This window comes from Lutjanus erythropterus, chromosome 15 (assembly GCF_056507025.1).
Source record: "Lutjanus erythropterus isolate fLutEry1 chromosome 15, fLutEry1.hap2, whole genome shotgun sequence".
Taxonomy (NCBI): domain Eukaryota; kingdom Metazoa; phylum Chordata; class Actinopteri; order Lutjaniformes; family Lutjanidae; genus Lutjanus; species Lutjanus erythropterus.
In genome coordinates, this window is record NC_139331.1 from 5,463,922 (window position 1) to 5,490,429 (window position 26,508).

Below are 26,508 nucleotides of genomic sequence, written 5' to 3' on the forward strand. Positions count from 1 at the left end.
AAGTAACATGGTGTCCCCAAGACTTTGTCTGCTCTGAGATCCTCAAAATCAGTTTTGTACATGTTAACTAAAATCACAATTTCAAGGTTCCTCCTGCAGTTTTCAAGCTTTTCCAGCACCTTACAGTTTTGGTAAATTACATATTTATACACAAAATGATGCTATTCTGCTATTATCAACCAAAATGATGTTTTGTGATAGAATTCTACAGACGTGTGACAAATTACAGGAAAACACAACAAAGTTTCATGTTTCGAAATGTGTCAGCTGTCTATCAGTAGTCTTGGCTTCCTGTTAGGGTTGTGAATTTTGTGCATTTTCCTTAACCGATAGCTGATGTTTTTTTTTCTCTTTTTCTTCTTTCTTTTTCTTATTTAATTTTAATTTAAGTTTCCTTATCAATGAATGGCTCCACCAGACAAAACAATGTGAAATGAGGCACAATTTATGTCACTTCTAGACTGCTGATTAATTGACAATTAATAGATTAATGATTAATCACTAACTTTCTGTACAATGTGGCTCAGCAAATATCTGACTTATTTTATTTCTTTGTCTAAAATTTAACTAAGTAATTCAGTCAGGCAGTAATTTTATATGACAGTAATGTGATTACAGTTTCAAGCACTTTACCAAAAATCTAAGAACTCTTCACTCCATAAAAACACTGCATTAAAATTCAAGTGTTTTCAAAGATTTCCAGCACCAGTATGAATGCTGCAATTTATACAAAAGTCTGTGTATTGAAAAAGATACATTTCTTTGTCCTCAATTGAAGATAGTAGTTTACTTTGAAGGCCACAAACTCTGAGACCTCTCAAGCTCTGTGATAATGAATCATTCTTCTCTTTGTGAGACTGAGTGTGTAGAGGCCGACTCTGCTAAACTGTGAAAACAAAAACCTTTACCAGCAGCAAAGGTTCTAAGAATGGAAACAATTTAATTGATGTTCATTTTGGACAGTAAAGTTTTGGAATGAATCATTTATTCACATATTGCATATGTGCTTGTTTTCAGGTTGGGGATGTGGCAGCTTTCCTGAGACAGAAGTAGGGGAAGCTTCAAGGAAAAAAGGTTGGTAACCACTGTTCTAAACTAAACATCTGTAGGTTGAGCTGTCACCTTGGGCTTTGCGAAACATTTATCCACATTTTCTGACATTTTATGGACCAAAAAGCCTAAGTGACTGATCAAGAAATTAACAAACAAATTAATCAATAATGAAAATAACTGTTAGTCGGAGCCCCAAAGCCAAAGTTACGGCAGTACAGGACAGTTCCTGACCGCAAGAATCGAAAACTAAATGTCCATCTTTAACTCTTTGCAGGAGGATAGAGTTAATGCAATAAAAATATAACTAATTTTGACTAATGGAAGTCACAATGAAAATGATGACCGATAATATTTAAAAGAAAAAAAGGGTGTCTATTTGCACACAGGTGAGAATCGTCACATGGCAGCTATTAACATCTGGTCAGCTCTGAAACAATCTGCACAAGAAAATCAGGTCAGTCCAGTCAGTGGTCTTTTAAATCTCTACTTTTATCGGAGAACCTTTCCTGATTTTACCAGAGTTTTCACTGTTTTAAACGGTTTTTATTTCTTAAAATGTTTTTATTTTCTTATTTTACTTGTGTAAATAGCCATTTGGTTACTTAAAAGAAAAAAAAAGTAAATTCAAATTTGTTTCCAGTAACAATCAATGTATCAATTCCTACTGGATGATCAGGAAGCAGTCAGGGCAGTCCTCAGAGGGAAATATGACCAAGAAAATCTAATTACAGCAGAGTGCATGCATAGCAGAAAAGGACAGAAAAAAAACAAAGTGATGCATGGAAACAAAATCTTCAGTACTGTACCCACAGGGATTCCCCCACCCCAAATCCAACCCTGCAACGCACATGACCACCGTAGTGCTTCAGTTACAGTGTGACCTCGCCAACATGCACCCATCACTGCCACCAACGATGTCTTTTAAAAGGAAGCAGCTTTAGTCAGTAAATGGCTCAATAAAGTGAAGCAGAACATGAATAATAAAATGAATACTGGCGCTAATTCTCTCGGCACAAATAACACCACTGCAGAAGAAAAAGATTAATTAATTAAAGGCAAAATGAAATAAAAAAAAAGACTTTATAACCGCATCCCCAGTCATTCTGTGCACCTCTTCAATGTTTTCATGCAGTGTTTTCTTCCTATGAAATAAAATATGATGTGTTTACTTAAGCTTAAACCAACCATGGCATCCACCCATCAATCAATCTTCAACTTTTAGAGCAAAGATTTATTAGTTAGATAACTAGTAATCTCTTTAAGCAGATGTCTACATATGAAGGCTGAATCTGTAGGCAAAAAATATCAGAAGGATCTGGTTTCCATCTGTAGTCCGAGTCGTGTTGACTAATTGCGTTTGAATGAGCTTTGGTTGCATGCAGGTCAACAGTCTGTGTAAGGAGCAAAAGAGGCAGAACAGACTGTCCAAAGTGCAATCTCAAAGCCTGATGATTGCTTTTAATTAGCTTTTTATTTCATCTGCATTCATATGCAAATATCGGGAATCAATGGGTTCTGTGATTGGCTACTTAGCAGCAGCATGATATGTTTAATTATGACACAGCCACTTTTACATCAAGTAAAAATCCTCCCATCATTGTCCCACCTGCCTATCCCCCTTTCACTCAGAAATCCATCACTAATACAGAAGCTAGCTACTCTCAAAATGCCGTTTCATCTGGAGTGGAGTTCTGGAGATCCAGTCAAACCTCGACTGAATGAAAACGACGTGGAAAATGTGATGAAACATGGCATTTCTGTTTTATATATTAATGTGAGGAAGCTTACGGTCTCTTCATAACTCCAGATCTGAGGTTTTTGTCTCTTCAGTGGAAGCATGAGCGATGAATTATTTACTGAGGATGTATATTTTCCAACAGAATACAGTGCAGTGTACAGTGCATCCAAAAAGAAAAAAAAAGCGAGAGCTTGTATCACAGCTTCTCTTCATGGTGGTTATAGTTTCTGTTGTGGTCGGGTGGTTTTGGACAGTCTCTCTCCATCTCCAGCCTGAGCAACTTACTGAAGTTCAAATGCAGTTTTCAACCAGCAGTAAAATGTTGGTGAAATAGATGCAATAGAGTTTTTCTTTGAACCCAAAGCACTTAAGTTGTGTTGGGAAAGAGATTCAGTGTCTTCATTTAGTACAACGAGACAGCTGCTGTAGCAATAGATTACTGTACATTAGACTACTAATCACAAAACATTTAGGCTAAGAGCTGATACTAATCCATAAAAAGATCTTTAAAGGGACTATAAAGCAACAGTAAAAAAACGTGTGTCCGTACATGTCCGTACATGTTTAAGCCACCAGAGCCAGAGGATGGTGACAGGATGGTATTTTTTTTTCTTCTGTGTCAGGTTGTGGGAAGTGAAGCGAGCTGAAGTGAACTGCTGAGCTGATTTGGACCGGGAGAGTCGCCGAAGGTACGTTCGAAACTGACTGTTAGGGAGGGTGAGCTGCCGTCATTCGTGTGTCGGTTCATGGGGCTTTTACACTGTTGGGGGATCGTGGCTCCAGCACGTCTTCGAGCCATGTTTCAGGTCCGCCCAAAAAACCCTAGACACAGAATTTGTGAACAACAATTTTACTGTCTAATTCCACAACTCACCACTACATAGTTCTCAGTCTTTTTATGTTTTCAGCAACTAATTTCTAGTGTTAAGCAGAAAGGCTCCTTTTTCCTTTACAGCTGTCTCTGATAGCTTTAAGCTGAATAAATCCCTGCTCAATGTTCTTTAGACTGCCTGTCATCAAAATGCTGCTCATCAGTGTGTAAATAGACCCTTTTAGTGCCAACAAAACAGAGGAAAAACTGGAGGCAAACATGGATAACTTCAAAATAGTAGGCCACATAACCTACTGAAAATGTCATCTTGCTGTGTTTTGGGGCCACTAGAATAGAGGCAGTAATGGCTCTAAATTGAGTTTTTATCACATACCAGCTCCCACTGCCAGTCAAAAAAGGTCGAAAATGCTTAAATGCAATGAGATAAAAGGATTGGACTGAGGCAATCATCAGAAATGGTCATGTTGTACCACACACTTCATATCAGGCAAGCTTATATAAAGTATTATCTGCTGTAGGTATGGATGGTGTCTGAAGCTTTGTCATGCCTATCTCACCAGAAATTTGGGTACAAGGAGGACAAGGTGATTTATCTTGTAACACTAACCCTTTTACCACATTAGCTAACTCTGTCAACTGGCATCTGGCAACTCTGAGGTCCATTGAGGGATACGTACAGGTCAGCCAAGCTGCTCCCATTGATTAATGTGAACTTTTTTGACATACGTTTCTTCAGTTGTTGTTCAAAACAAAACAGAGCTAGTATTACCTAACATGTTTATGGAATTATCCTGCCTCCACTTAAGCTCCGCCCACAGAAATCCTGTAGAAAAGGGGTCTAAATAATAATATACATTCCACTTTATTTCACTCTGATTTTATTTTTCCATTTTCTCTTTAGAATACTGTTCAATCTACTAATGACCATGAGAAAACTAAAAAAAAATCTGCACACTTTCTCACTTTTGATCAATTTCTGCTGGAGCACTGTAAAATTTGACATTTTAACAGTCCATTGTTAATGTTAAACTCTGTTTCAAAGTGGGTTCATTGATGGCACATGCACACACAGTTGCACACTGACTTCAGCTGTGACAGGCAGGAGTGTTCTCCTCTCAGAGTGACTGATGGCGGCAGCAGCTTGTTAGCTACCTGCATGGCTTTTGGGAAAGAACCGATGGTTATTAGTTCACATAAGCAGCCATGGTTGCACCTCCTGATGCTTTATTAACACCCTCCTGACTCTGAGAGCTGGTCTCCAACAGCTGAGGGTCTCAACTTAAGGCTCTAATTTTAGAGGGAAAAGGGGCTTAAAGGAGAGTGTTAAATCAGTGATTAAATCAGTCCTAAGGACTCTGTCAGCAGGACACTTCATTTACAGTACACTGCCTTCATTATGAGGAGTATCTGCTATACAGCTTAACCTGAGGAATATTTCAGTCACGCTTGCTGCAGTAATGATTTGTAGATTTAAGAGGGCCTCAAAATGCAAATTACACTCTCTGTAACATCAGACCCATACTGTATTAGTATGCTAGTGTTGGCCTGTTGTTAGCACTTAGTGGGTCAGCATTATTTACCTATGATGCAGTGCAGGTAGATCACTAATTTATTTATTGGATAATTAATCAGTATCATACTGGTTGTCAGAGGTGTGGATTTGCAAATCTGATGACTTTAAATTCTACTCAACAAAATTAGAAAAGACTTGCAACTCAGCTTGACTCCTGACATCAGTTGGAGTTGAGCGTTTTTACTTTAAAATACTTGAGACCATCCCCAGGACCCAAACATTAAAGATCTGTTTTTTTTTTTGGTTTTTTTTTTAAAGTATGAATCTATGAATAAATTAATTTCTTTAATTTCCCGAATCAACTAACGTTAATGCTTTTCATTCTCAGCAGCTGACATTTAATTCCCTGGATCCATTTTGTTTGAGCCAATCTGACAGCATCCAATCAAGTTGCAGGAGAGGACAATGAAAAGCTAATGTTAGGTTACTGAGCTCTGGTTTGAAAGAAATATACCAAAGATCATTCCATTAACATGCCAAAACTGCATGGTTGTCAACAGAAGACAAATGGCATCAAACAAAATGTGTGGGTCGAAAATGATAGACGGAAACGCAACCGTTTCCAATATTGTTCAGCAGTTGTTGTGCAAAGGACAATAAGTGGAGACTCTGTTAAAATGGCAGCCCATCCTCACCAGAAAAATATAAATGGTTATCGAAAGTGCAAGCAGACTTTCACAGAGGAGACCAAGGTTCTAGTCCTCTGTGGGGTCTGTCATTTGAGTGATGTCACTTCTGCCACATGCCATACGTAACGTAGTTATTTTAACCCAATCTTTTCTTAACCCCTATCAAGTAGTTTTATTGCCTTAAACCTCCCCAAACTGTGACCATTTTACAACATAAACTATGTGCATCGCATGAATTATGTCATAGTGCATGTGATGTCACTTCCATCACAACTCAAACCACAGTCTTTTCCTAAACCTAAACAAGTAGTCTTCTGTGCCTAAACCTAACCAAACTGCAACTATTTTACAACATAAACTACATGCGTCACACAGAGTTATGTCGTAGTGCGAGTAATGGCATGTAGCATATGTATTGTAATTATTTTAACCCAAACAACAATGGTCAAGTAGTTTTATTGCCTAACGCTAACCAAATATTTCTCATGCCTAAACTTCACCAATCTGTGACCTTTTTCCAATGTAAGTCATGTGTGTAATGTCAAATTTGTCACATGACCTACGTAGTGTAGTTAAAGTCCGGTAAGTCACTGCCGGTACTTTCCACCAGTAATATATGTTGTTTTGGGAGTAACTGATAATCGACCCTATTCTGGTGTTTAAAAATGGAATTACATTTGAAGAGCACATAATGACTTGTTTAGGACTTGCAACTCAAAGTTTAAGATTTGGGACTTGCCTGTCTTGACTTGGGACTTGAGTGCAAAGACCTAAGATTGACTTGCGCCTTGGAAAACAACAATAGGTTTCACCAATGGTTGTTAGATGAAGCCACCAGCTTAAATTAACAGGTTTACATGACAAATTGTCTAAATTAGGGGTTGTAAACCTTTACTCTATTCATAAAAATACTAATAAAATCACAAACAAATGAAAAACATAGGCTAATTTATAAAATAAAGGTAAAATATATGTTACACTCAAATTAAAATACAGATTTGGTGCTTTTCTTTTTACAATAATTCACTTTACAGAGCCAAACCAACAATGGTTGCATCTTATCAACAAGAATTGTGTATTCCTCCTTGTCACAGAGCTCCATTGTTGTCCAAAAACTCTGAGTCACTGGGTGTCATGTTCCTTCATTACCAGGAACACACACACACTGTCGTTTATTTTAGTTTATTCCTGCTGGCCGCTGGGATGGGCTTTTGAATGGAAGCCTATTTATACACTAATTCAATACAAATGAATCCACTGTGGAGCCACAGAGTACACACACACACACACACACACACACACATACACACGGCTAATTTAAAGCACACAGAAGTACAGAGGATGGTATTAAATGTTATTTTTAACATGACCTGCTTTCTGCTGGCAGAGATTCCACAATAGGAGGCCAGAGGTACATTGATCTGTTTGTCTGACACGGTGCATACAGCTATAGACTTAGTGACCACTGTGTATGGAAAAAACACACAACAAATGAGACTGTACACACACATTAAGAGGAACCCTAGGGACAGAATGAAATTGATTTTCTTTAAAACCACATGTTGTTTTTTGAAAGCTTCAGTTCATTTCCCCCAACTGTGGACACTGGGATAATACCATGAGCGTTAAAGGGACAGTTCACCCTCATGCTGACTGAGGGTGGGGTTTCACGGGGAAAACAGTGTCGCAGAATCTCCCAAACAATGGAAGTAAATGGAGACCAGTTTTCAAACGGAAAAAAACAACAGAGTAAAAATATAAAATGCCTCCATACTGCTCGTCTGGTGTAATCCAAGTCTGCTAAAGCCCTGACCGGCCACGTTGACTAAAAAAAATGTTATTTACACCATATTTTTAGCCTGAATATTCACTGTAAATCCTTAGTTTGGAGGCACATTCACATGCACACCTTCTGAACTGTGTGTGTGTGTTGTGACAGTGTGCAAACAGCATGTTGGGACTTTAGTAGACTTGGATTATGCCAGACAAGCAGCATGGAGGCACTTTGTTTCTTTTCTCAGTTGTTTTTTAGATTTGAAACCTGGGCGCCATTCACTTCCATTGTTTGAGAGATTCTGCAATGACTGAATTTTCATTTTGGGGTTAACTATCCCTTTAAGGTTGAGATAAGTCATTCACCTTGAACTAAGAATTGGCTCAATACTTTTTTCCCTCAAGTGATTAATCTAAAGTTTTAATGGCAGAAATGACACATATACTACTTTGTTCCATCCATTTTGCTTTTATTGACAATCACTGGTGAATTCAGTTGGCAGATCATTTCCCATATGTTTGCACTTCCCACTAACATAAAAGAATTCTCACAGCTATTAATATTTAAACAGCAGCAACACAATGAGAAACAGCACAGCTTCCAAAGAAAAAGAAAGCTGCGACACAGCTACCTTTCACATCTTGATTTTCATAAACGAAGTAAGCAGTCGCATTCAAAAACAGTTATATGTTGCGTGTGTTGTTCGGGATTTGTAGTAAATAGGTTAAGAAAGAGTGTTGTGTCACTACTTCACCAGCCAAGTAACAACACACCAAATGTAACAAGAAAAGAACTTAATGAATGGCATGTCTTAAAAGCAGTGCATGCTCTACAAGATGGCTGAATCTTTTTAATAATCCAATGAGAACGAGACGCAGTGGCCAACCTCTGAAGCAATGATTCCCAAAAACTGGGTCGTGACCCTCAGGTGGGTCACAGGAGATTTTATTGGGGTCCCCCAATAAATAAAGACCATGCAAAAAATTCAGCAAAATGTAAGATTTTTATCTGCAGTACATCTCTCATAAAGCACAGATGAGAGGACAAACAAGAGCCTGTTAATTCTGCAAAAATGCACTTATTTTGATTCATTTATGAAGTAGTTTTATACTGTAAAAATGAAAAAGTTCTCCTTTAGATAAACTTGAATCTTTGAGTTTAAGGAAACCCCAAAAATTGTATTTCAAAAATTAAGTTAAGTCATTAAGGGACGTTGCCTTGAAATTTTGAGTTTTCTCAACTTTTCTTAGGTTTGTTTTGTTGATGAGAGGAAACAAAAAGAGATGGCCTGTTAACTCAGCCTAAATGCATTTATTATTTATTTATAAACTATTTAAAGTGTATTTGCATGCATCAAGATAATATATGGTGATGTGGAAAAGGCAATAAAAATGGTTAGGAAATGTCATTAATGCACAAATGATCTCTCCTAAGATTTATTCATAAGGCCTGTGTGTGTTCTGTTGAGCAGATTTTAATTGGATGCAAGTAAACAGTCAGTGTGGAGAGAAAAAGAAGCATAACACATGTGGCAAAATGTGGTTTCAGAACCCATCAGCTCACAATGGGTTCTGAAATTGTGTTTTGGAAAAAAAAAACATAAAAATGTATCTGCATAGGTAGTTGTGAAATAATCCATGTATAGACAGACATTGTCTCTTATCAATTTGCTAACTGAACTGTACACAATGACCAACACATGGACACATTTCAGGAAGCCCTCAACTATTGGCTGTTGCGCCCCAGACACCAGAAGGGGAGGGACTTCATCTGTCTATCCCTCGAACTATTTGACTTTATCAACATTCTGGTGTCAAAATTTCAAAAATGATTGGTTTTCTCATGTTTTTCCTCTAAAAATGGTTATTGAGTCACTAAAGACCCAAGGTACGTTTCCTGTTTGGCCTCATGATGGTGCTGCTGTGTCATCGTAACTATGAATAAATACAGACATAAAAAAGTTTACTTATACGAGCTGCCTGTCACAGTGACATGATGGTGCAGAGCAGCATTTTCTTTGATATCAGCATTTTGGTGAGAGCAGATCTGGAAATAAAGATGCACCTGAGGCTACTGATGAGAAGGAACAGCCACATACAGGCTGCCAACCTCATGTGAGGTTGGGGTTGTAGGCAGCATCAAACGAATATCTGCAGGTACTACTCGGGTACTTCTTGCTGTGTTTAAGTTATCAGTCAAAAATAACATTGAAGAACAGTATTTTTGTAGTGACAATACAAATGTAGTACAAAACGATCTGTCAGAAAGTATTAGTTTTCTATCAAGGAACCAAACAACTTTGATGCTTCTATGCATCCAACCATTAGAAATTACTACAAAGTCATACAATATATCACAAAACGAGGCTAAAATTGAAGACCTAACTGCAAAAACCCCTTAGAACACTAAAAAAAAAGAGTGAAACGATGTCCATAAAAACTTAAATTTTGTAGTAAGCCTTGGAGATTATAAATCCAAAAAGCCTCTTTGCCAGAGGAACATGCTGGCTGTTTGACAGAGTCCATCTCCACAGGTTTGAGGCAGTTAGAGAATCATGCTAACATTAAACAGGAGGGTTTCAGCAGGCAGTGAGTCATGTCATCATCTAAAGAGCCGGTCCCCCCTGGGTGTCTGGCTGATCCCACTCCCAGCTGCTGGGCTCAATCGATTCTCTCTGGATGTTTTCCAAAATTAAATCTTCTAACAAAAACTGAGCCTGTGACATGTGCTCTGACTCTGCGGGCCTGCGCTTCACTTGATATTGAATACAGAACCAGTGGTTGTACCAAGGCATGTAACAGCATACAGCATGGTGTGGTGTTTCTGTGATGCAGAACACTGAAGATGTCAATTTAATGAAATGTCAACTAAATATTAAAGGTTCGCTCCGGTCAATTGACACTAGGGCTGTCTGAAGTCCTTCAAATCTGTCTTTATTCACTTATTTCATCCATTCTTGAGAACTGGAACAAATCTTGTCCTACCAAATGAAACTTATTACAGCTAACTCTCTAGTTACATTTTTTTGTGGAAATGTATATTATTTCAGTATTTATACATATGAAATATCTGTAATTTATAGTGTTTTGGTTTGCTTTAATTTTTTTAATTTCTAAACTTGCTCTGTCACAGAAAACATCTTTGGCAAAGAATTCACAACTTCTAACATTTAAAAATTTATTTAAAAGCCTTTAAAATCTAAAACTAACAGGACTTACTAAAAGCATTTATAAAAATGTGCTTTTAAAATGTACATCTTTATTTAAAAAAAATATATATATATTATGAAAATGTTGACCTTTTATAGATTTCTGTCAACTGTCAGATTTTACAAAAAATGTTTTAGCTACACAGACCAACCACTAATGTTGCAACATTGGATAATTTTTACCGTTAATGCAGATCAACTGCTAACATTAGCTGTATAGACCAACAGCTAACGTTGGTGACACACGTTAGCTACACAGACAATCACTAATGTTAGCTACACAGACCAACTGCTAATGATCACTACACAGATGAATGGCTAACAATAGCTGCACAGATCAACAGCTAATGATTCCTACAGCGATCAACCACTAACATTAGCTACACAGACCAGTTGCTAACATTAGTTACACAGATCAGCCATTAGTGTTTGCTACGCAGACCAATCACAAATGTTAAATACACAGATCAAATGCTTACATTTGCTACACAGACCAAGTGCTAACGTTAGCTAGACAGACCAACTGTTAATGTTCACTGCACAGACCAACCGCTAACATTGGCTACACTGAAATGCAGTTACATAGCTACCCTGTCAATACTAAGTAGTATTAATAACATTATCATTTATTAAGTAAGTATAATTAATTAATTAGCATTATGTAGCACATTAGGCATTAATTAGTATTAGTAGTATTAGTAGCAGTAGTACTACTGCTTACTACTATGGCAGTTTACTTGAAGTTTGAGGTACACTTAAATGTTTCTGCATAACAAAAGAGAAAATATCTGGACAAACAATTAATACACTTAACAAACATTGTATGTGGCTTAACAATTTCACTATTTGGTATTAAAATAACCCAAATTGTGATTCTTGGATTAGGCTACTGACTACATTTTTTTTTGAAAATTAATTGTATTGAACTAGATTTAAAATAAAAAAAAAAGTAATGCTCCCACCCTGGTTGTGGAGTATGACCATGCACGAAGTATCAGTGTGCTTTTATGGCAGTGAGTAGCTTCTGAATGTGAGAACAGGACTACAACAGATGGCACAAAGTGAGGACATCATATGAACTCAGCTGTAATATATGTTTTTTTTTTCTCTCTACTTGTGTGTCTTTAATGTATTCTGGGCACTTGGAGTGATAGTATGTACCACATGACACCACGAGGTAGCAGGCAGATTAAATTGGTAATGAGGTTACACACACGTCTATAGTACATGCTGTTCCACATGAGAGACACATCAGCAAAAGGCTGTAATCATGCTGGGAGACTGCTGGAATTTATTATGCCCCAAGAAGAAAACGGCTGTGTTTTTAAAAATATTATGACCACTGGCACTTCTGCAGCTCCGAGAGCCACATGAGTGCTTATTAATGTTAATAGGACAAAAATAGCAGCACAGCGGGCAAAATGATCCAATGGGAAGACTGAGAGGTAGGGAGGTGATTTGTATTCCCCTGCTGTCGCCCTCCAGCCTCGGCTTTTTTTTTTGTTGAATCTGGGTTCAATTCAGGGAAGCTGCACTTAATTTTTAAGCAAATATAAGTCATAAATATTCCATTGGAGAAGCATATGAACAGGCTGAAAGTGCTTAGCTGCACACGGGGATCATTGGTACAAATAAAGATGATAAATATTTGATATGGAAAGTATAGGAAGAGACCTGGAAATGCTGACTTGATTTTCCCGCACGTCATCACTTCTCATAGTTCACAATTGATTCAAGGGCCTGCTTAAGCACATTAACAGTGACTAGTCCTCACTGGGTCTGTTAGTCATTAATAAAACACACTGCATGTCTTCAGGAGCACTTAAGTAATTTGTAATCAACATAGCCATGGGATATATGACACAATTATTCATTAGGATGTGTTTTTCTCTCTGAGTGCTGGGATGACTTTAATGCAATGAGATTTAATCAGCGAGGACTAATTTCACCGCAGTCAGTTGGAAAATACCACAATCTGATATGTTAATCTGCTGCTGAAACCGTGCTGGATATTTTTGTTCCTCTTTTGTTGCAAACAGAGCAGGGAAGCCTGATAAAATGGAACACGGCAATAAAACACACAGGATGAGAGCAAACAGACTGAATTAACACTAACTTTATAATGAAGCTAATAGAATATAATGGAACACATAGGGGTCTGTGCTGAACTTCATTTTTTAAGGGTTCCAAACAAAACATATCAGTACTAAAAAGTATTGATTTATGTTAAAACTTATCAGAGGCAAATTTTGCAGTGCATCTGGGTGAGCAACACACGCCAGAATGGGTCGATTGTCAGCTACTTCCAAAATGACATATATTACTAATAGAGTGTACCGGCAGCGACAGACTTACCGGACCTTAATTACGTTCTTAGGTCACGTGACATTACACACGATGTAAAACAGTTGCAGTTTGGTTAGGTTTAGGCACAAAAAACTTCTTGGTTAGGTTTAGGAAAATATTGTGGTTTGGGTTAAAATAATTCCGTTATGTATGTCACGTTCGTAATGACATTTTAAGTCACACAAAAGTAAGTAACTCTTCGTATACTTAATGTTCAATGCAGGACTCAAACCCCAGCCTCCTGGGTGACTGGTTTGAGCCATCCATCAATCCACCTCCTCCAAATGCAGACTTTCTCACTTAGGTGTCACCTGACAATAAACGGACACATCAGTCAGAATAAGCTGCCTGCACTTTCGACAAACATGCATAACATGCATTTTTCCGGTGATGACGGGGCAGGAGTGAGGGCCTTTAGACACCATGTGGTTTGAGTTGGGCTCACTGCTCAGTTCAGTGTGAGCTCATCTTTGGGTGCAAGCCATTCTGGCTTGGTGCACACTATTGGAAGAAATTGGTTTAAGAGTGCAGTGGTGTGGTTGGTGCATTGTGTTGCGCTGCAATATTTGTAATGTGAAATGCAAAAGTAGTGAGGGCAACATATCTACCCTGAGAAAATATCTATATCTAAATCTATATCTAAAAACTAAAGCGCGAATCATGTTTGATAGAATGAAAGCACCGAACGATAGCGGCAAGCTCTAAAGTTGAACTCTATATGGACAACAAAACTTTGTGAGGTACTAACAACTTCATCATCATCTTCAGGTGAATAATTAGCTCACTGGATAAGCTGTTGTTGGAGATAACTAAGCTGTTTTTCTGTCTTGGTTGATGTTGGCTAAGCATTTCTATAAGCATTATCTGACACTCAGCCACCGGCTGCTTTCAAAATTCCTTACCAATGTGCTAAACAATTTGTGAGATTTATTATCATGTCTGAACCCAATAGTACCTCAGCTGCATACTATTTACGGGAAAATATTACAGTATGCAAGCACAGCAGTAGTGACAACAATAATAGTCTTGCATAGTCAGACCTCTCTTCACAGCACTCAGTGCACAATCACAAACATCTTGGGTGGCACCAAGCCCAAGATGCAGCAACACTGCTACTGCGAAATAGGATGTTTTGGTGGAACATTTGCAAGTAAGTAGGCGAGCTCTGGCATTAAAATGGCTAAATCACTCTAAAAGAAAAGGTAAAACAGCTGCTAACTAACTAAATAAAGTCAAATAACAATGTTGCAGTTGGCACTTTTTACAACAGAAATTACATTGACATTATTACAGGTACCAAAAAAGGTAAAGTTGCACACCAGTACAGAATTCCAGGTACCGATGTCCATACTTGTTCAAATGTGAACAGTACCAAACCCTGGAAATACACCAAGACAAATGTATGAGATACATAGTTATAATTTGATCAAAACTAGTTAGTGACCCATGAAGTAGCATGGGATCATGGGAATTGTTGTCTTCACTGTTACACAACCACCATAGCTGATGAAAATCTATCAAGTAGAAATCATGTTCATGGACGAGGTTATGCATTAAAGTTTTATTCATGTTATCTTTAGTCATGTTTGCTGGCTTCCTGTTTCCTCAGAAGTTATAGCAACTAGAGGAGTAAAGCGGAAAACGATGCCATAGTCAGACGACTAAATGGAATGCACTGTCACCTTGAATAAAATTAAGGATTTAAACATTTCAGATAATATAAGGACACAAGTCAACAAAATATATAACATAGGTCTAGTTGTTTTGAATTGTTTTAATGCAGGAAAGTTAGGTATATATTATTCTTTAAATCCAAGCAGGAAAATGGCAGAGACATGTAGCAGAGAGCAGTTTAGTTCCAGTGGTTGTATCAGATTAAGATGTACTGTCACTCTGAATCTTCTCTCCTGCATTTATGCTAATATCTGATGCAACTTGAGTGGCAATTAAGCTCATCGTCTGTCTCTCCTCCTTATCAATGACTCTTCTTTTAATATACACAGCACATAAATTAACCAAAATAATTGGTTAATTATAAATGTTCCCTTTAAACATGTATCAGATAGCGTCGTGTGTGTGTTTGAGCGGAACAACAGAGGGTTTTCATGCAGTAGCTTCACACGTCTCCTCCCACCCACTCATGCCTCGCTTGCTGTGCACTAATAACGGCTAAAAAAACAACACAATGAGCAGGAGAGGAAGAGAAGCTGAAAAAAGAAACACTGACACAGTGTAGTGGGTCAGCTCTGACGTCTTCCTTTTGTAAAATGAATACTGATTGAGTTCAGACCAGTACACCGAGTCGTGGTCTGGCAGGAATCAGCTCGGTTAACCCGAATAAACCATTGGCCACAAGCTAATTTAGCACAGCAAGCATGAGGGTCAACATGATTTATAGAGGAGCGAAGTGGGGAAAGCTGCTCGTTTTACAAGTCCTTTTCTCCCGTCATCCTAAATCCCCATCAAACCCTTTTTATGGATTCAGGGTTTCACACTCGGTCTCATGGATAATTTAACAATAGAAATAGTTTCTTTGCAGAATTAAATCAAAATTGCTCCAAAATCTAAAAATGAATCAGCTGAATTTATCTGACAAGTTCAATCTCTGTTGTCATTCTGCCTGCAGTGCCACATACAGAATGCACAGCTCTGACTGGATGAGAATCAAAAGTCGAAATAAACTTCCAGGTACATAATATCATTATATAAACAATGGGTCAATTAAAAAAGCGCCATAGGAAAAAAGTTGCTTGCAGAGACAAAAACAGAAGCATCATCTCTGGATACATTAACATGATTACGTAACTAGGATACAAAAAAGGTAACTGTATTCCATTACAGTTACAGAAAAAAGACATAATCAGATTATAGTTACATTTAGTAAAAAGGGGGATTACTTAGCAGGATTACAATTTTAAAGGATATTTTAACAAAAATATTATATACTACCACATAAATGCACACACATAACACTTAATGAGGCTCACAACACCCCCCTAGTCTCAATGAAACCAGCTAATCTTATAGTTGCCTATTCATTATCATGGTCTCTAGTGTAAAAAAAAATGCTTCTCTGGTTTGTCTTTAAATTAGAAAATTGGAACAATATAATTGTACAGTGACAGCTCTGCCTTCAGATGTGAAAATGCTGTCATCATCCAAGAACTCAACACTGAATTTAAAGAAACATTCTTGGGAAATATGAAACACTAACGCTACACAGACCAACCAATAATATTGGCTACAGAGACCCATCTCCAATGTTAGCTACACAGACAAGTCGCTAATGTTAGCTACAAAGACCAACCACTAATGTTAGCTACACAGACCAACAGCTAATGTTCGTTGCACAAACCAACCTCTAATGTTAGCTACACAGACTAGCCACTAATAAGAGACTAATCTCCAATGTTAGCTACATAGGCCAACCTCTAATGTTAGCTCCACAAACCAACCTCTTGTGTTAGCTACACAGACTAGCCACTAATATTAGCTACAGAGACCAACCAATATTATTAGCTACAGAGACTACTCTCCAATGTTAGCTACACAGGCAAGTCACTAACGTTAGCCACAAAGACCAACCACTAATGTTAGCTACACAGACAAGTCACTAACGTTAGCTACAAAGACCAACCACTAATGTTAGCTACACAGATCAACCGCTAATGTTAGCCTCACAGACCAACAGCTAATGTTAGCTACACAAACCAACCTCTGTTAGCTACACAGACCACCCATTAATGTTCAATATGCAGACCAGCCGCTAATATTAACTATGGAGACCAATCTGCTAATGTTACCATTATTTTCTCATTTAATTGATTTATAGTTGTTTGTTTTCAAGTATCAGAAAATGGTGAAAAATGTCAAGAAGTGTTTCCCAAAGTCCACGATGATGTCCCCAAATGTCTTATTTTGTCCAAAACCCAAAGCTATTCAGTTTCCTGTTGGAGAGGAGCAAAAGAAACATAAAAAAAAATCTAATTTAAGCAGCTGAAATCAGAAAAAAAATTCCTTTTTTTTCCTTTAAAAAAAATCACTCAAACTGATTAACCAATTTAACAATCAATTAATCAATTATCGTTGCAACTCTAACACAGACCAACTGCTAACATTAGCTAAACAGAACACCAGTTATAGGTAGCTAACCTGTCAATACTACTACCACTACTACTGGTACGACTACTACTTACTACTACTTCTGGCAGTTTACTTGAAGTTTGAGTGTGAAATGTGAATAGCATACTTTACAATGTACATTTAAATATCCATAATTACTGACATTAATATAAATGTTCATTTGTGCGTAACAGAGATAAATAGCTGGACAAACAATTAATAAACTTAACAGTGAACATAAAAAATGATATAAGGTTAAACTATTTCACCATTCGGTTTTAAGGTAATCCAAAAGTAAGTAAAAGTAATCAAGTTACATTACTTAAACATTGCGATAGTTGATTTAGGTTGCTGATTACATTTTTTAGTAGGTAATTAGTGATTGTATTAGAATATATATTTTTAAATAACCCTCCCAACCCTGCTAACTGTTTTATAAAAGCAATAAGTCACATGAGGCCTTGGTTTAGTTATTTTAGAAGTGCTCAGGGAGTTTTAGACACTCTGCTTCACCCCTAACAAAACTCCTGAGCTGCTCTGAAATCACAGCCTCTTGTTACTGCGTTTTTAAAGGATTCTTTACAGACCAAAGTAACAACACGGAATTCATGGTAATTATAGATATTAAATTAAACCCATTAAATACAAACTCCCTCAGGTGTATGAACGGTTAAGAGAGGAACAGTTTCACCTGAAATGAGAGTTTCACAACACTGCAAAAACAGAATAACAACACCAACGAAAAACCTGTAAACTACACTGAGAGGTGGGAAATGTTCTAGGTTAGATTTTGGCTTTAAAGATGCGTTCACTCTTTCTTGCTCCAGCTGGGGGTCCAGTCCACAGTGTCACCTTGCTGTCACCCACCCACCATCACCAGCTGCACAGAGGCGGTACCAGACAGGAAGTGCCGCAGGAGAAGGGTTGCATCCTGGCCCTGGCGGTACAGTGTGCGTGCCTCTAATGGAAGCCCCCCGGGCCATGTTTAATGCATCGGGCTGCATTAGTGCTGTGTGTCCTTCTGACATCAGTTTACCTCCCCTGTCACCCTGACAGCCGCGCCCCTACAGAGGTTACGGGACTGATTCAAAGCAGGGGAAGGAAAATGCAACGGACAGACGAACAGTCAAAGAAGAGCTGAAGTAGAAAAAGGATCACAGAGACCTAAAAGCTGAACTGATGGCTCGGAGGATTAGTTTCTGGGATGTACGCTGTTAGCAAGAGAATGTTCCTCACTACCACTCCATATCTGAGTCCTAGAAGTCTCAAGTTCCAGCTCAAAATAGATTAGTCCTAAATCCCAGGACAAGCCAAACAAGTCTCAAGTTAAGTCTACATCCCTAACTATGTTTTGGATCTTAAACTAGTCATTATACACCCTTTAGCTCTCTTTGAGCTCTAATGCCCTTTTAAACTTTTAAACTGCGTAAAAGTTTGTATAGTGAATTTTAAAATGTTTATTTTGGACATTGGAAAAATACAATAATTAAATAGAAACATTTCACAAAGGTCAAAAGGTGGGGACAAGAATTCCTCTTTGTGATTGGCCAGAACACAAGTTAAATCAAGATTGGTCAGGAATACATAAGTTAACTTCCATGGATGCTCTGGTTGGCCAGGCATGTATTGTGGGATGCAACTTTCCTTTTGTTTCATCTTCTCTTTGCCAAGTGGGAGGAGCTATTTTTGGCACCCGTGGTTCACAACCATCCATTCATTGTCTGTAACCGCTTATCCTTGACGGGTTGCGGGGCGGCTGGGACCTATGCCAGCTGACATTGGGCGAGAGGCAGGGTATCCCCTGGACAAGTCACCTGCTCACCTTAGCGCTGACACATAGAGACAAACGATCACTGACGCTCACATTCACACCTACGGGCAATTTAGAGTTATCAATTAACCTAGTAACCATCATGGCTTTGGACTGTGGGAAGAAGTTGGAGTACAGTGGCAGTGCTAACTGCTGCACCACCGTGAGCAGTAATATATTACTTTTATTAGTAATAAATGAATATAACATGTTGCTAATAACATGTTAACAGTAAACCACTGTACTAGCAGTTAAAACAAAATAATAAAACGGCACAAAAATGATGATTACAAACATAAACTACCTGAAAAGACCCTAACACAAAGCGATATTTGCATTTTGGAACATAAAACAGCAGACTTAACAAGTAAATTGGTCCAGCATTATAGGCATGATGGGAAATGTGTGCCAACACTACAATATTAAAACCTACATTACAAACTGGAGCAGAGAGCAAGAGAGCAGCACATGGTTCAAATGTATATAATGAATGCCTAGTCACAATAAATGTTTTATTGTGAACTGAATTTAGCTGAATTATCAGTTCAAAGTTATCTTATGAGTTTTGAAAATGTCAAACTCAAAACACTTAAACACACTTGAAAATGTCAAGTGTCAAATCCACTGAACTTAGAAAAACTTGTTCAATAAACTTAAGATATTAACTTTATTCAACAGCTGTTCGGTGGGATCTGACAGATGTTACAGACAGATTTACTTTCCATTTATATATTGTCTGTCTGAAGAATCGGCTCTGGACAAAACTTGCAGCTGCAGCTGCATCTGTTGGAGACACTTTGTTCCACAGTTGGTACAAAGACAAGCTGTGAGGATGTTCTCAGGAACTTTGTGAAATTGTGTTTAGGTAGAGGGACTGAATTTGATACACACTGGCAGACTGTGCACTCATATCGCTTTCTAGGGTAACTGTGTAACCTTAACAAACACTGAAATAAGCACAAAACACTGTAGAGTTGAAATAAAGTAAATTACATTGTAATATGAGACAGAGCTTGTCATGAGCAGTCAGCAAGAGAGAGACATCAGCTCATAAACAGTCATATTTTAGCTCTGACCCAGTTACTAGAAGCCATGTAAGTAACATGTCCATGACATCATCAATAAGGACACATGCGATGGACAGTCTCACGTGTCCCAAACTCATGAGACGGCCCTGTTTTTCTAAGCCTTAAACATTCATTTCTACTTAACATTAAGAGGCCTCCTCTCCAGGGACCATCAGCCATGTTCTGTATACACAAAGTATGCTGTCTCATTCATATGGTATGTATACGTATATTTACATGTGTACGTTTGTCTGTGCCTAATCATATAGAATAGAGGAGCACAGAACATAAATATGAATAAATGATGCAAGTTGGCTTACTTTCATATAAATCAGTTCTTATTTTTAGGTGATTATACACTAAAGAAAAAAAACTTAAGGGAGAAATCTGTAATCTTTTCTGTAATTAATCATAAATTGACTGCGATGTGTCATTGGAGATGAAGGAAACATGTTAAGTTTAAATACTCACATCCCTGACATCAATGCTCCAGCCGTTCGACATTTCTATTCCAGAGTAGAATAACTGTTTTCAGGTTAATAAGAATTCAAATTAATGGCAAATGTTTGCTGAATGACTAAGTGTCTGTTTGTGAGTCATAAAAAAAATCATTAATAACCTTGTAGAAGGCGTAGATGTTTATAACGGTTAAACTGAGCAAAATATAAATGGGGTTTGGCAGGCAGTGAGACAGGTAGTCATTTAACTCATCGTCCAGGGTGTGTTATTTCAGAGCAGTGGGCTTTTGTTTTCAGGATAACGGACTTAACTTTACATTGATAGATAATTGACAGCAGCTGATCGTCTTACAGTGGAGGACTCATGGATGCTTGGGGGAGGAGGGGGCACAGGGAAATGATTCCCTTCAACCATAGACTGTGGATTATAAAGGATTTTGACCTATTTAATGCACAATCTCTGGCTCCAGCTCACTATTTGGACTGCTGCACTCATTTTTGCAAGTGTAATTGCTACATATTGCTCCTTTTAAGAATATTACAGTCCATTTCTGCCATATTCTGCCCAGGGCTGGGCAAATTATAATGTATTGTGATTAGAGATGTGCACGGTTAGTCGACTGATTAAACATCACCACCCTCGCTAGTTAGCATCAGAAGTACTAGCCGGTTAAACTATTTATCAATATTTTATTCATGCACAATGCCAGTTAACTGTTGCCTCTACGGTTTTATGCAGCTGCCCACCACTAGTTGGGGCTGTGGCCCCTCTTGCTGTACGCCATAAGCATGTATGCCCCTATGGCCCAGGCAACCCTGGATGTTTTTATCAGCAAAGTCAGACAGCTCGTAAAACCAGCACGGTTTGGCAGTGTTTTGATATAGAAAATGGAAATACTGTTGAATGTAGACTGACAGAATAAACTGTTATATAATCACTTGACCGGAGCAACATGTGACCACATTCAGCACAGACACAGACTTTAACCTGCAAGCAGAGCAGCAGCTGCAGCTAGCACTGCTAACGTTAGCCACACTGTGTCGCAGGCTGGCAGCTAACGTCAGCTCCAGGTCATTTACCTGCTGACACTGTGATCCTCTTCAGTCTGAAAAGGTGAAGCATTTTAGTGAGTTGTCATGTTTTGTAGGTTAATGTTTAATTTTTGTGTTGCACAGTGCAAAGTGTAACACATTTCAGCAGCATTTAAAATATGATTTAGCGATTATAGACTGATTAATGGTTTCAAATGGCTCTTAATACACACAGAACCCTAGTGTTAATATTTTATGAAAGCACCAATAATGTCATGATTTTGGGATTTCTGTTGGTTATTTCCTGTTTTATTTTGTAGTCCTGGTCCTCCCTCATGTGTCCTGCTCTTTTTGATTTCCATTGGTTTCACCTGTCTGTCCACCTGTGTCTGATTAGTTCTCTGTCTATTTAGTGCCTGTGTTTCTCTGTTTCTTTGTCAGTTTGTTGTTGCCCTCGTGTGTTATCCTGCCCTCTCCTGTTTCCCCTTCTTGCGTTGTACCTTGCATCATTTTCCTGGACCGTTTTTTTGTGTTTTGCCTTTTTGTGGATTCTTTTGGGGTTTTTGTTGGATAATGGTTTTGACCCTCCTGCATTTCTGTAAGCTTTTGTTCCTTTGTTTTCTTTACTAAATACATTTGAACTGATTTTGCTGTGCAGTCTGCATTTTTGGGTCCTCCATCTTGTTTACCTTTGACACACACGTAACAAATAATCTTATATATCTATATATATCATTGTATTTGGTGATTTTGTCTGTATCACTCAGCAACGAGTACATGAAATAGGTTTTTCAGCTCTTATCACTCAGGCCTAATTCTGCCAATAGATCCCCCAAAATCTTAAGCTTCACACCAGTCTTAATCTTGTGTCAAAGATGCTGCAAGCTGCTGTGAATACAAGCTTGACTTGATGGACAAACTGGCAGTGAGCTGTCAACCGCCTGGATGGACACACAAACCAGGTTCTGAAACTCTTCCAGCCATGACTGTGTGTTCATACAGGACACCGGGAGAATCTCCACACTTTGTACAGGATGTGTGTTATGTAAGCAAACTGTTGCAATGGGTTGAAGATTCTGTTAGAAATAAATTTTCAAATAATCCTAATACCATGACATGCTGAGTTCTGAACATCCAAACTGGAGTGGGGCTGCGTACTTTGGAAAAAGTCATATTGCACATATTTTGACTGAAATTGCAACATGCAGTACGATTAGTGGAAATGACCAGTTTTGCAGTTTTGCATTACAAGTTGCATGTTAAAGTCTAGGCCAGATGTTAAGACGAGGTCATCTCTGCAGCACCACAGTGCCTCACTACAATGCCGTTTCCTCACACATTGTTCATTTTGGTTCTGTGATTTAGATATTGCACTTGGCCATATTGCGATTTTATTGCAATCGCGATTAACCGTGCAGCTCTAAACTGACCCACATCATACATCAAACCATGCTTATGTAACAGGACACCATGCCCTCCTGTCTGCCGTGTGCGTTCCCTGCAAGTGTGTAGGCATCCTGGCCTAAACTATATCAGATATCAACATGCAGACTGTAATTCTGCCCCTCTGATCCTTCATTTACAGAATTAAACACAGCGTGCTGATCTGGGCCAATCCAGGAGGCTGGCAGCCAACCCAGCGCTGGATGGCAGGCCACTGCATGAGGGGCAAAGGGACTAATCCCCGGGACCGTCCTCGCTGATATGTCAGTGAAAACATTCAAGTGACGCCGCCGCAGCTGCCGGACACCCAATGTGGGCCAAAGGTACAACAGCAGCCCTGCCACACACATCCTGAAGGAAACACAACTGAGGTAAACAACATTGACCTGAAGATATCAGTTACATACAGTAAAGACTGTCCTTGCACTCTGTGATGCTGGATTGATCAGATTAAATAACATACCTAAAATACTGATATTATAGTTTATATACTGGTGTTCAAATAATGGCTGAGTCATGCATGAGCAAAGAGGTTAATAACGGCTGGCTAAAAACATTGACGAGGGTGGAATTACTTGTACTATGACTCACATGATACATTAAAAATTAAACATTGTGTACTCAGCAGTACAGCAACGGAGCCATTATCAAATACACACTCTGCCTGTTTGAATTTGTCTTTTGAACGCAAATGTTAGTTTTATTCACTAATTATTTCACTTCCACACCCATTAAACTGCCATCTGTGAAACACAACACTTCCTTCAGATTTTTCACATATATAACCTACCAGGAAAAATGAGGAGAGCAACTTTTAAAGGGACAGTTTCTGTGAGCAGTTTCATGTAGGAACTACTTTCTGTCTGCAGTTGAATCTACCGGAACTGCACTGTAAAAACAAAAAAAAAGAGAAAACTCAAAATGTCAAGGCAGTGGACTATAGCAGATTCTTGAGTTTTGAACTCAAAGTCAAAACTGTATATTTTTGACCAAATTCAATATCAGTATGAATCAGTATTGAAGGGATGACTATAAATGTTTTCACAAAATATTAAAACAAGCAGATTTTTGAAAAATAATCAAATAAAATGACTACATCAGTAAAATAAATAATAGAACAGTCAGAAATTGGCATTAAAAGCCTTTTAAAAACAGGAAAAGACACCACTTATGTCTTATCTCCACTTATCTCACCATATCCAACATCTAAGACGATATCTAGTCTCACATCATGATATTGAATATCAATATACTGCCCAGGTTGACTCCACAGTAAACACTGAAGTCTGAAGTATAAACAGCAGTAACCTCAGTCTCCACTGTCCTGAATGTATATCAGTTACATACAGTACAGACATGCACTCTGTGATGCTACACCGATTACAGTAAGTGATATAACATGAGCCCCTATATAAATTTAAATAATGCCTGAGTCGTAGCATGGAGGATGGAGTTGTGTTATAATAACCCACATGATGGATCATTGTGTAGTCTTTTTCCACAGCACTATTTCCATCAGTACCACAAGAGAGCCATTATCATGTTCACCCTCTTATTTCACTTTTCTTTTTTTTTGGATCAATATTCAACAGTTCCTCAGATTTTTCACATTAATATCCCACCAGGAAAGATGAAGCCAGCAGACTATGAAGGTGAAACACCTCAGCAAAAGGTGTTGAATTTCATTGAGTGCACTGTTGTTGGGAAAAACCTTCAGAAGGGCCAAAGTCCTCAGGGTCCTCCAAAACAAGCACTCCCTGAAATTTTTTTTTAGAAAAATCAAGAAAACAGAGTCATTCAGAACTGAAGTTAAGTGCAACTTAGGCTTAAACAGTAAACTGAGGGCTGGACCAACAACACACTGAACAAGAACTCTCTGACCCTTTTTTTTTCTTCATTCTTTTGATTATTTTTTTTGTATAATTCATTAAAAATTAAAGGCAAGTCGCTCCAAGGAGAATGAAACCGCACTGCATTCTAAGTGTCCTGAGTAACCTTACCAACTCTAGCAAAATTTGCTTTAAATGTAAATTAAGTAGTTGACTTGCGGGTATTCCACAAAGAAGCAAAAGCTCAAACTCAAAACCAGCACAAAATTGTAGAAAATAAAAGGGCACAAAGCACTGATAAATGTCAGCAACAATTCTTTTCAGCACTTGTGATGGAAAAAAAAAAAGAGAAGAAAACTCGGGCTGCTGGAGCTCGGGGAACTTTGCAGAAAAAAAGTTGTGCTGACTGGACAAAATTGCATGGTCGTGCAGAATTCACAGGGATTGGTTGAATTTGTATTAATTGTTGCGATCACAATGTCGTAACTTAACTTGTTTATGAGACATTTCATTAAAATGAATGTTATTCTATATATATTCTATATTCTATAGAGTGTTGTCTGTGGAACTGCAGGATACGTTATTATGAATTTATCAAGACAACAGGCCAGGAAGGACGTTACCACAGGAACAGCAAGGGTTGGGAATAAAGTCTTCAAAATAAAGGCCTGATTCTCTCTGCCATTGAAGTTAATAGAGGCCCCCCAGCCACTATTTGAGAATTCACATCTAATTATTTCTAATAACTAGGGATGTAACAGTTTATGTAATAGTGCGATACCACAGTAAAAACTGTGATGATATACTATATTACATGGAGGTTGCCACTAAACATTATTTTCAGAATTGATTAATCTGTCGATTATTTTCTCGATTAAATGATTAGTTGTTAGATCCATAAAATGTTAGAAAATTTCATTTGGTGTCAAAGATGAAAGCCAAAGATGATGTCCTTGATTTTTCTTTTGTTTGTCTTGTTTTGTCCATAACCAAAAGATATTCAGTTTAGAAGAGTAACAGAACCACAAACATTAACATCTGAGAAGCTGAAATCCAAGAATTTGGACATTTTTTAAATTAAAGAATGTCTCAAAATGATGAATCGATTATCAAAATAGTTTGTTGCAGATCTAATTTCATGGATAATTACATCGTTTTACTTTTTTAATTTATTTTATACAAAGACTGATACTAACTGCTGCCTTGTTTTTGTTTTGCAGTTGCACATATATAATTCAACAACTCAAAAAAACAATTCATGGCAATTTTTTGCTCAGGTCATGGCTGCTACTTTCATTTTATTTTATTAATGAAGGAAAGCAGAAGCAATTTAAGTTAAAAGGAAAAACTAATTTTACGTGAACAAAAGTGCTGTACACATCAGACTTATAATCTTTCAAGTTGTCATTTCTTCTTTTTTTATTTCTTAAAATGACAATAAATATTGTATCATGACCTTTTTACCGCTGTACTATCAGACCTTGAGTTTCTAGTCATCCTTACAAGTTACAGTTAAAAATTTAAGATGTAACTCATCAGGGGAAATGGGAAGAGGAAGTATTGGTCATCCCTGAGCACATGCCATGACAACAAT

General features: G+C 37.9%; 1 protein-coding gene and 1 long non-coding RNA gene across 2 annotated transcripts in view; one reads left to right on the forward strand and one right to left on the reverse strand.

Moving 5' to 3' along the window:
• Window positions 1-26,508, reverse strand: part of lrfn2b (leucine rich repeat and fibronectin type III domain containing 2b) — a 244,637-nt gene that overhangs the window by 196,631 nt on the left and 21,498 nt on the right. The gene's annotated exons all lie outside the window — the stretch shown is intronic.
• The window catches only part of LOC146313913 (uncharacterized), a 71,913-nt gene continuing 48,817 nt past the window's right edge, over window positions 3,413-26,508 (forward strand). The window contains exons 1-2 of the long non-coding RNA XR_014771943.1: window positions 3,413-3,480; window positions 23,228-23,456. This is a non-coding gene — a long non-coding RNA (uncharacterized LOC146313913). The remainder of the gene's footprint in view (window positions 3,481-23,227; window positions 23,457-26,508) is intronic.